Below are 14,409 nucleotides of genomic sequence, written 5' to 3'. Positions count from 1 at the left end.
AGTGGGTTAAAGCCTCTGCCTTTGGCTCAGGTCATGAACCCAGGATCCTGGGATCGAGTCCCACGTTGGGCTCTCAGCTCAGCAGGGAGCCTGCTTCCTCCTCTCTCTCTGCTGACTCTGCCTACTTGTGATCTCTGTCAAATAAATAAATAAAATCTTTAAAAAAAAAATATTTGGTAGAATTCCACTGGGAAGCCGTCTGGCCCTGGGCTTTTGTTTGTTTGGAGATTTTTAATGACTGTTTCAATCTCCTTACTGGTTATGGGTCTGTTCAGGCTTTCTATTTCTTCCTGGTTCAGTTGTGGTAGTTTATATGTTTCTAGGAATGCATCCATTTCTTCCAGATTGTCAAATTTGTTGGCGTAGAGTTGCTCATAGTATGTTCTTATAATAGTTTGTATTTCTTTGGTGTTAGTTGTGATCTCTCCTCTTTCATTCATAATTTTATGTATTTGGGTCCTTTCTCTTTTCTTTTTGATAAGTCGGGCCAGGGATTTATCAATTTTATTAATTCTTTCAAAGAACCAGCTCCTAGTTTCGTTGATTTGTTCTATTATTTTTTTTGGTTTCTATTTCATTGATTTCTGCTCTGATCTTTATGATTTCTCTTCTCCTGCTGGGCTTAGGGTTTCTTTCTTGTTCTTTCTCCAGCTCCTTTAGGTGTAGGGTTAGGTTGTGTACCTGAGACCTTTCTTGTTTCTTGAGAAAGGATTGTACTGCTATATATTTCCCTCTCAGGACTGCCTTTGTTGTGTCCCACAGATTTTGAACCGTTGTATTTTCATTATCATTTGTTTCCATGATTTTTTTCAATTCTTCTTTCATTTCCCGGTTGACCCATTCATTCTTTAGAAGGATGCTGTTTAGTCTCCATGTATTTGGGTTCTTTCCAAACTTTCTTTTGTGGTTGAGTTCTAGCTTTAGAGCATTGTGGTCTGAAAATATGCAGGGAACGATCCCAATCTTTTGATACCGGTTGAGTCCTGATTTAGGACCGAGGATGTGATCTATTCTGGAGAATGTTCCATGTGCACTAGAGAAGAATGTGTATTCTGTTGCTTTGGGATGAAATGTTCTGAATATATCTGTGATGTCCATCTGGTCCAGTGTGTCGTTTAAGGCCTTTATTTCCTTGCTGATCTTTTGCTTGGATGATCTGTCCATTTCAGTGAGGGGAGTGTTAAAGTCCCCCACTATTATTGTATTATTGTTTATGTGTTGCTTTGATTTTGTTATTAATTGGTTTATATAGTTGGCTGCTCCCACGTTGGTGGCTAGATATTTAAAATTGTTAGATCTTCTTGTGGGACAGACCCTTTGAGTATGATATAGTGTCCTTCCTCATCTCTTATTATAGTCTTTGGCTTAAAATCTAATTGACCTGATATAAGGATTGCCACTCCTGCTTTCTTCTGATGTCCATTAGCATGGTAAATTCTTTTCCACCCCCTCACTTTAAATCTGGAGGTGTCTTCGGGCTTAAAATGAGTTTCTTGGAGGCAACATATAAATGGGTTTTGTTTTTTTTATCCATTCTGATACCCTGTGTCTTTTGACAGGGACATTTAGCCCATTAACATTCAGGGTAACTATTGAGAGATATGAATTTAGTGCCATTGTATTGCCTGTAAGGTGACTGTTACTGTATATGGTCTCTGTTCCTTTCTGATCTACCACTTGTAGGCTCTCTCTTTGCTTAGAGGACCCCTTTCAATATTTCCTGTAGAGCTGGTTTGGTGTTTGCAAATTCTTTCAGTTTTTGTTTGTCCTGGAAGCTTTTAATCTCTCCTTCTATTTTCAATGATAGCCTAGCTGTATATAGTATTCTTGGCTGCATGTTTTTCTCGTTTAGTGCTCTGAAAATGTCATGCCAGCTCTTTCTGGCCTGCCATGTCTCTGTGGATAAGTCAGCTGCCAATCTAATATTTTTACCATTGTATGTTACAGACTTCTTTTCCCGGGCTGCTTTCAGGATTTTCTCTTTGTCACTGAGACTTGTAAATTTTACTATTAGGTGACGGGGTGTGGGCCTATTCTTATTGATTTTGAGGGGCGTTCTCTGAACCTCCTGAATTTTGATGCTCGTTCCCTTTGCCATATTGGGGAAATTCTCCCCAATAATTCTCTCCAGTATACCTTCTGCTCCCCTCTCTCTTTCTTCTTCTTCTGGAATCCCAATTATTCTGATGTTGTTTCATCTTATGGTGTCACTTATCTCTCGAATTCTCCCCTCGTGGTCCAGTAGCTGTTTGTCCCTCTTTTGCTCAGCTTCTTTATTCTCTGTCTATTGGTCTTCTATATCACTAATTCTTTCTTCTGCCTCATTTATCCTAGCAGTGAGAGCCTCCATTTTTGATTGCACCTCATTAATAGCTTTTTTTATTTCAACTTGTTTAGATTTTAGTTCTTTTATTTCTCCAGAAAGGGCTTTTATATCTCCCGAGAGGGTTTCTCTAATATCTTCCATGCCTTTTTCGAGTCCGGCTAGAACCTTGAGAATTGTCATTCTGAACTCTAGATCTGACATATTACCAATGTCTGTATTGATTAGGTCCCTAGCCTTCGGTACTGCCTCTCGTTCTTTTTTTTGTGGTGAATTTTTCCGTCTTGTCATTTTATCCAGATAAGAGTATATGAAGGAGCAAGTAAAATACTAAAAGGGTGGCAACAACCCCAGGAAAATATGCTTTAACCAAATCAGAAGAGATCCCAAATAGTGAGGGGGGAGAAAGGGGCTAAAAAGAGGTTCAAAAAGGGAGAAAGAAACAAAAAGAAAAAAAAAAAAGAAAAGAATTAAAAAAAAAAAGAAAACGAACAAAGAAAAATATAAAAAAGAAAAAATATATACATTAGATAAACTAGTTAAAAAACGTTAAAAAAGAAAAGGTAAAAGTTAAAAAAAAATTACCAGAAGGCTAGAAAAAAAACAAAAAATGAAAAAGAAAAAATTAAATTAACTGCAAGACTAAAAAAAAATCACAGGGAGAAAGCCATGAGTTCCGTGCTTTGCTTTTTCCTCCTCTGGAATTCTGCTGCTCCTTGGTATTGAAACCGCACTCCTTGGTAGGTGAACTTGGTCTCGGCTGGATTTCTTGTTGATCTTCTGGGGGAGGGGCCTGGTGTAGTGATTTCAAGTGTCTTTGCCCCAGGCAGAATTGCACTGCCCTTACCAGGGGCCGGGCTTAGTAATCCGCTTGGGTTTGCTTTCAGGAGCTTTTGTTCCCTGAGCGCTTTCCGTAGAGTTCCGGACGACAGGAATACAAATGGCGGCCTCCTGGTCTCCGGCCCGGAGGAGCCGAGAGCCCGGGGCCCCACTCCTCAGTGCGCCCTCAGAGAACAGCGCCCAGTTACTCCCGTCTGCCTGACCTCCGGCCGCGCTCCAAGCTCACCGAGCCTGTGGCTGGTTCAAGGTAACACCGAACTGCGAGCTTACTGTCGGCTCTGTCTCTGTAGCCGGCTTTCCTGTTCCAATACCGGCAAGCTCTGCGACACTCAGACACCCCCGATCCTTCTGTGACCCTGCGGGACCTGAGGCCACGCTGACCCCGCGTGGGCTTCGCCCCGGTTTAGCCTCTGGAGCGATGTCCCTCAGCGGAATAGACTTTTAAAGGTCCTGATTTTGTGCGCCGTTGCTCCGCTGCTTGCCGGGAGCCGGCCCCTCCCCCCGGGGTCTATCTTCCTGTCGCTTTGGATTCACTTCTCCACCGGTCCTACCTTTCAGAAAGTGGTTGTTTTTCTGTTTCCAGAATTGCTGTTCTTCTTCTCTTCAATCTGCCGATGGATTTGCAGGTGTTTGCAATCTTTAGATAAGTTATCTAGCTGATCTCCTGCTAGCTGAAGTAGTCTCAGCCTGCTACTTCTCCGCCATCTTGACTCCTCAAGTAAATCAACTGTTTCTTATTGATTTTCTATTTGGATAATCTCTCCATTTACTTAAGTGGGATGTTTAGGTCCTCTGCTATTATTGTATTACTATCTATTTCTTCCTTTATGAATATTAATAGTTGCTTTATGTATTTAGATGCTCCCATGTTTGGTGCATAAATATTTACAATCATTTTATCTTCTTGTTGAGTGATTCCCTTTATAATTATATAGTGTTCTTCTTTCTTGTTAGTCATCTTTTTTAAGTTTATTTTGTCTGATAGAATATTGTTACCCAGGAGGTTGGGGTACCAGGTGGTGGGTATTATAGAGGGCACGCATTGCATGGAGCACTGGGTGTGGTGAAAAAATAATGAATACTGTTTTTCTGAAAATAAATAAATTGAAAAAATTAAAAAAATATATTGTTACCTCAGATTTCTTTTCACTTCCATTTGTATGATAAATGTTTTTCCATCTCTTCACTTTCAATTGCATGTCTTTAGCACTGAAATGAATCTCTTGTAGGCAGCATATAGATGGATCTTGCTTTTATCCACCATTCAGTCATCCTGCTTTTTGATTGCAGCATTTCATCCATTTACATTGAGTAATTATTAATACATATGTACTTATTGCCATTTTGTTACTTGTTTTAGGGTTCTTTTTTTGTAGTTCTCTATTCTATTCTTGCTCTATTTTGTGGTTTGATGGCTTTCTTTGTGATATGCTTGGATTCCTGTTTATTTTTTGCTTACCTAGTATTGGTTTTGGGTTTGTGGTTACCATTAGGTTTATATATAATATCCTATGCATATAGCAATCTATATTAAGTGATGGTCCTTCAAGTTTGAACACATATTAAAAGCACTAAATATTTATTCCCCCCTTCCATGCATGTTTTGTGTATATGGTGGCATATATTACATCCTTTTATTCTGTGAATCCCTTGACTGATTTTTATGGATGTAATTGACATTACTGCTTTTGTGCTTTGATTTCCATTCCAGTATCGTTAATATACAGTGTTATATTCATTTCAGTTGTACAATACAGTGATTCAACAATTCCATATATATTTCAGTGCTCCTCAAGATCAGTGTACTCTTGCTTACTTCACCTATTTCACTCCTCCTCCCACCCACCTTCTCCCACCTGCTCCCTTCTGGTATCCATCTGTTTGTTCACTATAGTTGATAATCTGGTTTTTACTTTGTCTTGCTCTTTTTTCCTTTGTTTGTTGTTTCTTAAATGCCCCATATGAGTGAAATTATATTGCATTTGTCTTTCTCTTACTGGCTTATTTTGCTTAGCATTGTATTCTCTAGCTCCATCCATGTTACTGCAAATGGCATGATTTCATTATTTTTTTATGGCTGAATACTATTTAATTACATATATGTACCATATCTTTTTTATCCATTCACCTATCAATGGATTCTTTTTTTAAAAAATTTTTTTAATTTATTTTCAGCATAACAGTATTCATTGTTTTTGTACCACACCCAGTGCTCCATGCAATCCGTGCCCTCTATAATACCCACCACCTGGTACCTCGACCTCCCACCCCCCACCCCTTCAAAACCCTCAGATTGTTTTTCACAGTCCATAGTTTTCACTTACTTGTGGAGCATAACAAATAGCATGGAGGACATGGGGAGATAGAGAGGAGAAGGGAGTTGGGGGAAATTGGAAGGGGAGGTGAACCATGAGAGACTGTCGGGGACTGCCTCCGGCCGGGGAAGTCCCCGCCATTACAAGAAGGTGCTTGGCTCACTGCTAGCAAAGTACGCTGCAAGTATACAATGAACTTTCTGGTGAAGCCCGCCTAAAGGAGGACATAGTTATTGGCTGTATCAAATTTAATCAGCATAGTAACAGGACTCTCATTGGCTCTCCCCATTGCTTGACCCCTTATTGGTCACCCTGCTGTATATAAGCTAAGGAAGTTGATTAAATAAACGGAAAGGAAGGATTAACACCATACCAGGCTCATTGTCGTCCTTGCGGGCCGAGGGCGACAAGAGACTATCAATGGATTCTTGAGCTGTTTCCATAATTTGGCTACTGTAAATAATACTGTGATAAACATATGTATCCCTTTAAATTAATGTTTTTATATTCTTTGATTAAATACCTAGTACTGAGATTACTTGATCATAAGGTAGTTCTATTTTTAATTTTTTGGGAAACCTCCATACTGTCTTCCACAGTTGCTGCACTGGTTTGCATTCCCAAAAATAGTGCACTAGGATTCCTATTTCTCCACGTCCTTGCCAACATTTACTATTTCTTGTGGTTTTTTATTTTAGCCATTCTGACAGGTGTGAGGTGATACCTCATTGTGGTTTTGATTTGCATTTCCCTGATGATGAGTGATTTTGAGCATCTTCTCATGTATCTGTTGGCCCTCTGTATGTCTTCCTTGGAGAAAAGTCTGTTCATATCTTCTGTCCATTTTTAATTGGATTATTTGGTTTGGGGATATTGCGTTTCATCAGTTGTCTATATATTTTAGATGCTAACCCTTTATTGGCTATATCTTTCGTAAATATCTTCTCCCATTCACTATGTTGTATTTTAATTTTGTTGATTGTTTCCTTTGCTGTGCAGAAGACTTTTATTTTGGTATAGTCCAAAGAGTTTGTTCTTTACTTTTATTTTCCTTGTCTTGGGAGACATATCTAGAAAGATGTTTTATTGCAGTGTCAGAGAAATTACTGCCTGTGCTCCCTTCTAAAATTTTTATGGTTACAGTTCTCACCTTTAAGTGTTTAATCCATTTTGAGTTTATTTTTGTGTATGGTGGAAAGTGGTCCAGTTTCCTTCTTTTGCATGCAGCTGTCCAGTTTTCCCAACAATATTTCTTGTAGAGGGTGTCATTTTCCCATTGCATATCCTTCCTCCATTGTCAAAGATTAGTTGACCATATAATCATGAGTTTATTTCTGGACTCTCTATTCTGATCCATTGATCTATGTATCTATTCTTATGCCAATATCATGTTTTGATTTCTGCAGTTTTGGGGTATAGCTTGGAAGTCTGGAATCCTGCTACCTCCAGTTTTGTTTTTCTTTTTCAAGATTGTTTTGGCTATTTAGGGTCCTTTGTGGTTCCATACAAATTTGAGGATTGTCTGTTCTAGTTCTATTTTGATAGATATTGCACTACATCTGTAGATTGCTATGGGTAGGATGGATACTTTAACAATATTCTTTCAATCCATGAGCATGGAATGTCTTTCCATTTCTTTGTGTTATTTTCAACTTCTTTCATCAATGTTTTATGGTTTTCAGAGTAGAGATCTTTCACCTCTTTGGGTAAGTTTATGTCTAGATATTTTATTCTTGGTGCAGTTATAAATGGGATTATTTTCTTAATTTCTCTTGCTGATGTTTCATTATTAGTAAATAGAAATGGAAGAGATTATGTACATTTATGTGCCAGTTGTGACCTGATTTGTGATCCAGGATGTGATCTATTCTGGAGAATGTTCCATGTGCACTGAGAAGAATGTGTAGTCTGTTGCTTTGGCATGGACTGTTCTGAATATATCTGTGATGGCCATCTGGTTCATTGTATCATTCAAAGCCCTTATTTCCTTGTTGAACTTCTGCTTAGATGATCTGTCCACTGCAGTGAGGGAGATGTTAAAGTTCCTATGAGTATTGTATTATTATCAATATGTTACTTTGGTTCTGTTATTAGCTGGCTTATATAATTGGCTGCCTCCATGTTAGGGGCATAAATATTTACAATTGTTAGATCTTCTTGTTGGATACACCCTTTAATTATGGTATAGTGTCCTTCATCATCTCTTATTACAGTCTTTGATTTAAAATCTAATTTGTCTGATATAAGGATTGCCACCCCAGCTTTCTTTTGATGTCCATTAGGATGATAAATGGTTTTCCACTCCCTCACTTTCAATCTGGAGGTGTCTTTGGGTCTAAAGTGAGTCTCTTGAAGACAGCCTATTGATGGGTCTTGCTTTTTTATCTAATCTGATACCCTATGTCTTTTGATTGGGGACATTTAGCCCATTTATATTTAGGATAACTATTAAAATATATGAATTCAGTGCTATTCTATTACCTGTAAAGTGATTGTTACTGTATATTTTCTCTGTTCCATTCTTTTCTGTGTTTCTTTTGGGCTCTTTCTTTGCTTAGAGGACCCCTTTCAATATTTCTTCTAAGGTAACAAATTCTTTTAGTTTCTGTTTGTCTTGGAAGATTATCTCTCCTTCTATTTTGAATGACATCCTAGCTGGATAAAGTATTCTTGGAAGTGTATTTTTCTCCTTTAGCACCCTGAATATATCATGCCAGTCCTTTTTGGCCTACCAGGTCTCAGTGGAGAGGTCTGCTGTCAATCTAATATTCCTATCCTTGTAGGTTACACATCTCTTGTCCCAAGCTGCTTTCAGGATTTTCTCTTTGTCTCTGAGATTTGTAAGTTTCACTATTAAATGTTGGGGTGTTGTCCTGTTTTTATTTATTTTGAAGAAGGTTCTCTCTCCTTCCTGGATTTTGATGCCTGTTTCCTCCCTCAGTTTAGGGAAGTTCTCTGCTATAATTTGCTCCAATATACCATCTACCCCCTCTCTCTTTCCTCTTCTTCTGGGATCCTAATTATTCTAATATGTTTTGCTTTATGGTATCACTTATCTCAAATTCTCCCCTTGTGATCCAGTAATTGTTTATCTCTTTCTCAGCTTCTTTATTCACCATAGTTTGGTCTTCTATATCACTAATTTTCTTTTCTGCTTTATTTATCCTAGCAGTTAGAGCTTCCTTTTTTTGATTGCATTTTGATAGCCTTTTTGATTTCTACTTGGTTAGATTTTAGTTCTTTTATTTCTCCAGAAAGGGATTCTCTAGTGTCTTCTATGCTTTTGGCAAGCCCAGCTGGGATCTTTATAATCATTATTCTGAACTCTAGTTCTGACATCTTACTAATGTCCGTATTGATTAGGTCCCTGGCAGTCAGTGCTGCCTCTTGTTCTCCTTTTTGAGGTGAGTTTTTCCATCTTGTCATTCTTCCCAGAAAACAATAGAGGAATGAGAGAACAAAATACTAAAATGGCAACAATGACCCCAGAGAAATATACACTAAACACATCAGAAAAGACCCAAAACAGGGAAAAAATAAAAATAGAATATTTTAAAAATCAGGCAAGTGAGCAGAATAGAATAATACACTGGATTCTGTGTGTATTTTTTCCTGCTTTTTAAAAAATTTTTTAAGAAAACTAGATTCCTAAAATTGTAAAGAAAGAAAAACCTGTATATGTACAAAAATACAGTGAAATGATAGAATATAACTGTAAAAATGGAAAATCAAAAAACAAGAAAAAACAAAAGAGAAACAACAACAACCAAAAGAGGGGATATAAACAGATTGGTGAACAGAACAGAGCAATACACTATCTCATACGTGTATTTTGGTCAGTTTGTTAGACGAAATTACATCTCAAAATTGTAAAGGAAAAAAAACTTATATATACAAAAATAAAATTAAGTGCACTGAAAGAATAGACTGTAACTAAAGATGAAATTATAAAACACTAATAAAACAACAAAAAAAGAAAAAATATGATCAGGCAGGTGAATAGAACAGAGTCATACATTAGATTTGGGGTATATTTTGGTCTGTTAGAAGAAACTACATCCCAAAATTTTAAAGAATTAAATAAATAAATAAATATGATTAAATATAATAAAGGGATAGAATGTAACTGTAAAAATAAAAACAATAATTATTTTTTAAAAAGGAGTTGATAGAATAAGGTTGAAAAAGGAAAGAAAAAAATTTTAAAAAAATTAAAGCTGAAAGTATCATAGAGAAAAAGCTATGAGTTCTATGTGCTGCATTCCCCTAGCGCAGAAGTTTTTCAGTTCTCATTGATCAGTAAACTTGGTCTTGGCTGGATGTTCTTGCTGATCTCCTGGGGGAGGGGCCTGTTTCATTGATTCTCAATTGTCTTTGCCCCAGGTGGAACTGTATTGCCCTTGTCAGGAGCCAGGCTAAGTAATCTGCTTGGGTTTGCTCTCAGTAGCTTTTGTTCCCTGAAGGCTCTCCCCGCAGCTTTAGAGGATGAGAATGAAAATGGTGGCATCCCAATCTTGGCCAGGGTCAATTGCTTGGGGCCCCACTCCTCAGTGAGCCCTCAGAGAAAAGCAGTCAATCAATCCTCTCTCCCTGGTCTCCATCTGCACTCTGTGCTCACCCTACCCATGACCAAGCATTTCTATTTCAGGCATATGACCCCTTTTGGAGTTTCCAAACCCAGCAAACTCCTACAGCATGCTCCCATGGTGCTCTTCCCAGGGGAGGAGGTGGGATCTCCCCAGTTCTGCCACTTCTTGGGCCCCTATTAGAGAACAATGCCCTGACTGTGCTGCAGATCATGGTTATGGCAAACCCAAGCTGTGAGCCCACTCCCAGGCTTATTCTTTGCAGCTGGCTTCCCCATGCCAATACCTGGGAGCTCTGCTGCACTCAGGCACCCTATCTTCCTGTAACTCTGAAGATCCTGTAACCACAGAGTTCCAGGGAGGGTTCTACTCCCTGCTTAGCCACCTGAGCAAGGTCCCTCACTGGAACAGACTTCTAAAATTTCTGGTTTTGTGCTCTGGTGCTCTATCACTTGCCAGTAGCCAGCTGAGGGAGGCTCCCTCCTATGGTCTATCTTCCTATATAGCACTTCAGATTCACTTCACACCTCCTACCTTGCAGAAAGTGGTTGCTTTTCTATTCACAGAGTTGCAGTTATTCTTTTCTTTGATTTCTGGTTGAGTTTGCAGATGTTCCCTATGGTTTGATAGCTATCTGGCTGAATTCCTGGGACTACACAAAATTAAGGTCTCCTACTCCTCTGCCATCTTGGGACTCCCTCCTCCATGGTTTTTGTTTTTTGTTTTTTTTTGTTGTTGTTGTTGTTGTTGTTTTATACCTTCTGATTTATTTTTGTTGACCTATTCATCATTTAGTAGCATGTTAACCTCCATATATTGGTGCTCTTTCCAGATTTTTTTCTTGTGATTTCTAATTTCATTGCATTGTGGTCAGAAAAGATGCATGGTGTAACTCTGATCTTTTTGAAATTGTTGAGACTTATTTTGTCACCTTATATGTGATTTAATCTGGAGAATATTCCATGTGCACTTGGAAAGAATGTGTATTATGCTGTTTTAGGATGAAATGTTCTGAGTGTATCTACTAAGTTTATCTTTTCCAGTATGTCATTCAAAGCCACTCTTTCCTTGTTGATTTTCTGTTGAGATGATCTGTCCATTGATGTAAGTGGGGTGTGCTCTACTATTATTGTATTGTTGTCAGTTCCTTTATATTATTAACTGTTTTATGTGTTTTGGTGCTCCCATGTTGTTTGCATAAATATTTACAATTGTATGTCTTCTTGTTGGATTGTCCCCTTAGTGATTATATAGTGCCCTTTGTCTCTTGTTACAGTCTTTGTTTTGAAGTCAATTTTGTCTAAGTATTGCTACCCCAACTTTCTTTTCATATCCATTTGCATGATAAATGTTTCTCCATCCCCTCACTTTCAATTGCATGTGTCTTTAGGTACGAAGTGATTGTCTTGTAGGCAACATAAATGGTCTTGTGTTTTTATCTGTTTTATCACCCTATGTCTTTTGATTGTGTAGTCCATTTACCATCAAAGTAATTATTGATATGTATTAATTGCCATTTTGTTATTTGTTTTATGTTTGTTTTTATGGATCTTCTTTATTCCTTTCTTCTCTTGCTCTCTTTTTTAACTGTAAGTTGGTTTTCTTTAGTGATAAACTTGGATTCCTTTCTCTCTTGCATATTTGTTATTGGTTTTTTATTTGTGGTTACCATGAGGTTTGTAAATCACATCTACATATAGCAGTCTATCTACATATAGCATATTAAGCAATGGTTGCTTAAATTTGAATCCATTTTTTTAACTCTTCTCTTTGTATTTTAGGCATATGGTACCATACTTCATTTTGTGAGTTCCTTGACTGATTTTTACAGATTTACTTATTTTTCCTGCTTTTGTGCTTCTTTTTCTTACTCTTACATATGGTCTTTCCTTTCCACCCAAAAGGGTTCCCTTTAACACTTCTTGTAGGGCTGGCTTAGTGATCATGAACTCCCTTAACATTTGTTTGTCTGGGACACTCAATATTCTGAATGGTAGCCTTGCTGGATAGAGTATTCTTGGCTGCAGATTTTTTCCTTTCAGCACTTTGAATATATCATGCCCATTCCCTTCTGGCCTGCAAAATTTCTATTGAAAAACCACTGATAGCCTTATGGGATTCCCATTGTATGTAGTTGTTTTCTTTTCTCTTTCTGCTTTTCAAATTCTTTATCCCTGCTTTTTTGCCATTTTAATTACTATGTGTTTTTAGTGTAGACCTCTTAGGGTTGATTTTGTTGAGGGTGGGCATCTCGTGCCTCTTGAATCTGAATTTCTGTTTCCTTCCCCAAATTTGGGAAGTTTCCAGGTGTTATTTCTTCAAACAAATTTTCTGCTCCCTTTTCTGTTTCTTCTCCTTCTGGGATCACTATAATCCCTATAATGTTGTTATGCTTGAGAGAGTCATTGAGTTCCCTAAGTCTGTTCTCATTTTGCATAATTTTTTTCTTACCTGCTTAGCTTGATTTCTTTCCATAACTCTGTCCTCCAGGTTACTCATTTGTTCTGGGTCTTCTAGCTTGCTATTTATTCCATCTAGTATATTTTAAATTTCAATTATTGTGTTCTTCATCTCTTTTTTAAAAATCTGTATGTTAAGGGTCTCATTGATGTCCTCTACTCTTCTCAAGTCCCATGAGTACCTTTATGATCATTACTTTAAATTTAAAGGCATATTACTTATATCTGTTTCACTTAGGCCTTTTGCTGTGATTTTTCCTATTCTTTCACTTGGAGCATATTCTTCTGTCTCCTCATTTTGCCTAACTCTCTGTGTCTATTTTTGTGTAGTAGGAGACTCAGCTATATCTTCTGTTCTTCAAGGGATTAGGTGGTGTATGCACTTTTAACAAGATGGCACTTGTCCTCTTCCATAGGGGACATGCAGGTGTTGCAGAAATAAGGACACTCAAGACTGCTCTGTAAAGCATGCATGGGGGTGGGTGCACTTTTAACAAGGTATGTGCATCTTCCCCGGAAGTTGACAAGCTGCTGGCACTAGGTTAAAGGCCCTGCAAAGGGCACAGTCAGGAGACACGATGTTGGCAAGGTTTGTATGCTGGTCTTGTTGGGGAGGGCAACTGCAACACCAGGGCTCAGGTAGGCCTTGGTGGAAGAGGCAGATCCACAGAAGCACAAGGGAGGGGGATGCAGTTCAAGCAATTTAGGTAGTGAAGGCTCATTCCCACAGGTGGCTGTGGGTTTATGCTGGGAGACAGGGGAGGGAAAGGGTGTTTGCCTGCTCCTTTGTTAATGAAAAAGTCCCCCAGTAGACTCTGACATTAGCCAATAACTTTCCCTCTTATATGTTCCAGGCATTTTTCAAACTACTGGTTCTAAACTGTGTCTCTGCAGGCTGTGTGTCATGCTATCTCTTTAAGTGTAGGTTCTCAGCTTTCTATCACCGTCAGGGCTGTCCCAGAGCTAAAACCACTGATTTCTTAACTTGCAGCTTTTAAGTCTCACTGGTTTTAACAACTCACAGAATTTGGCCCCTCTAATTTTTGAAGCCAATTGCTTGGGCGTTTTTTCTTCTCTGTGCAGCTTCCTCTGGGTGTAGTCTGTTTCTTGCCCTGGTCTGCACCTGTGGCTCCCTACCTCTGGCAGGCAGGCAGACCTGCAGTGTTTAACTCCCCACCCTATCTCTGGTAAGAATATGGCCTCTTCTATACATTTAGTTGTGGAGTTATTCTCAGTGTTTTGGTCTTTTTCTGGGTTATAGTGACGGGTGTTATCTAATTGTATCCATGGGAAATGTGAGTTTAGGGACCTCATACTCCCCCATCTTTGCTAGAAGTCCTCCGTACTGATCTTATAAGTGATTTATCTACTACGTTTATTATGTTTGTATGTACCGATGGAGTTTTAACCTTTTCTAATTTTCTTACTCCTGTTTATGTTTTTTTCTTTCCCCTGAAATAATTACTTCCTTTTAACATTTCTTATTAGGCTGCTTTAGTGAGAATTCCTTTCTCTTTCTGTTCTGAATGATAATCTTATTGGATAGAGTATTTTTGGTTGCAGGTTTTTTTTCTTTCAACACTTTCAATATATCATTCTACTCTCTTGTGGTTGTAAAGTTCCTGCTGAAAAATCAGAAGTTAGCCTTATGGTTTCCCTTGTATGTAACTGTTTTCTTTTGTTTTTAAAATTCTCTATCAATACTTTGTCATTTTATTGTGTCTTGGTGTGGCCCTCCTTGGGTTGATTTTATAGGGGGCTCCCTGTGCCTCCTGTTTCTGGATGTGTTTGTTTCCTTCCGTAGATTAGGAAAGTTTTCAGCAATTTTTCAAATAAATTTTCTTCCCTCTTTTCTCTTTCTTCTCCTTCTGGGATCCCTACAATGC

Source organism: Mustela erminea, chromosome 8 (assembly GCF_009829155.1).
Source record: "Mustela erminea isolate mMusErm1 chromosome 8, mMusErm1.Pri, whole genome shotgun sequence".
Classification (NCBI taxonomy): Eukaryota; Metazoa; Chordata; class Mammalia; order Carnivora; family Mustelidae; genus Mustela; species Mustela erminea.
This window is presented reverse-complemented; position numbering follows the sequence as displayed.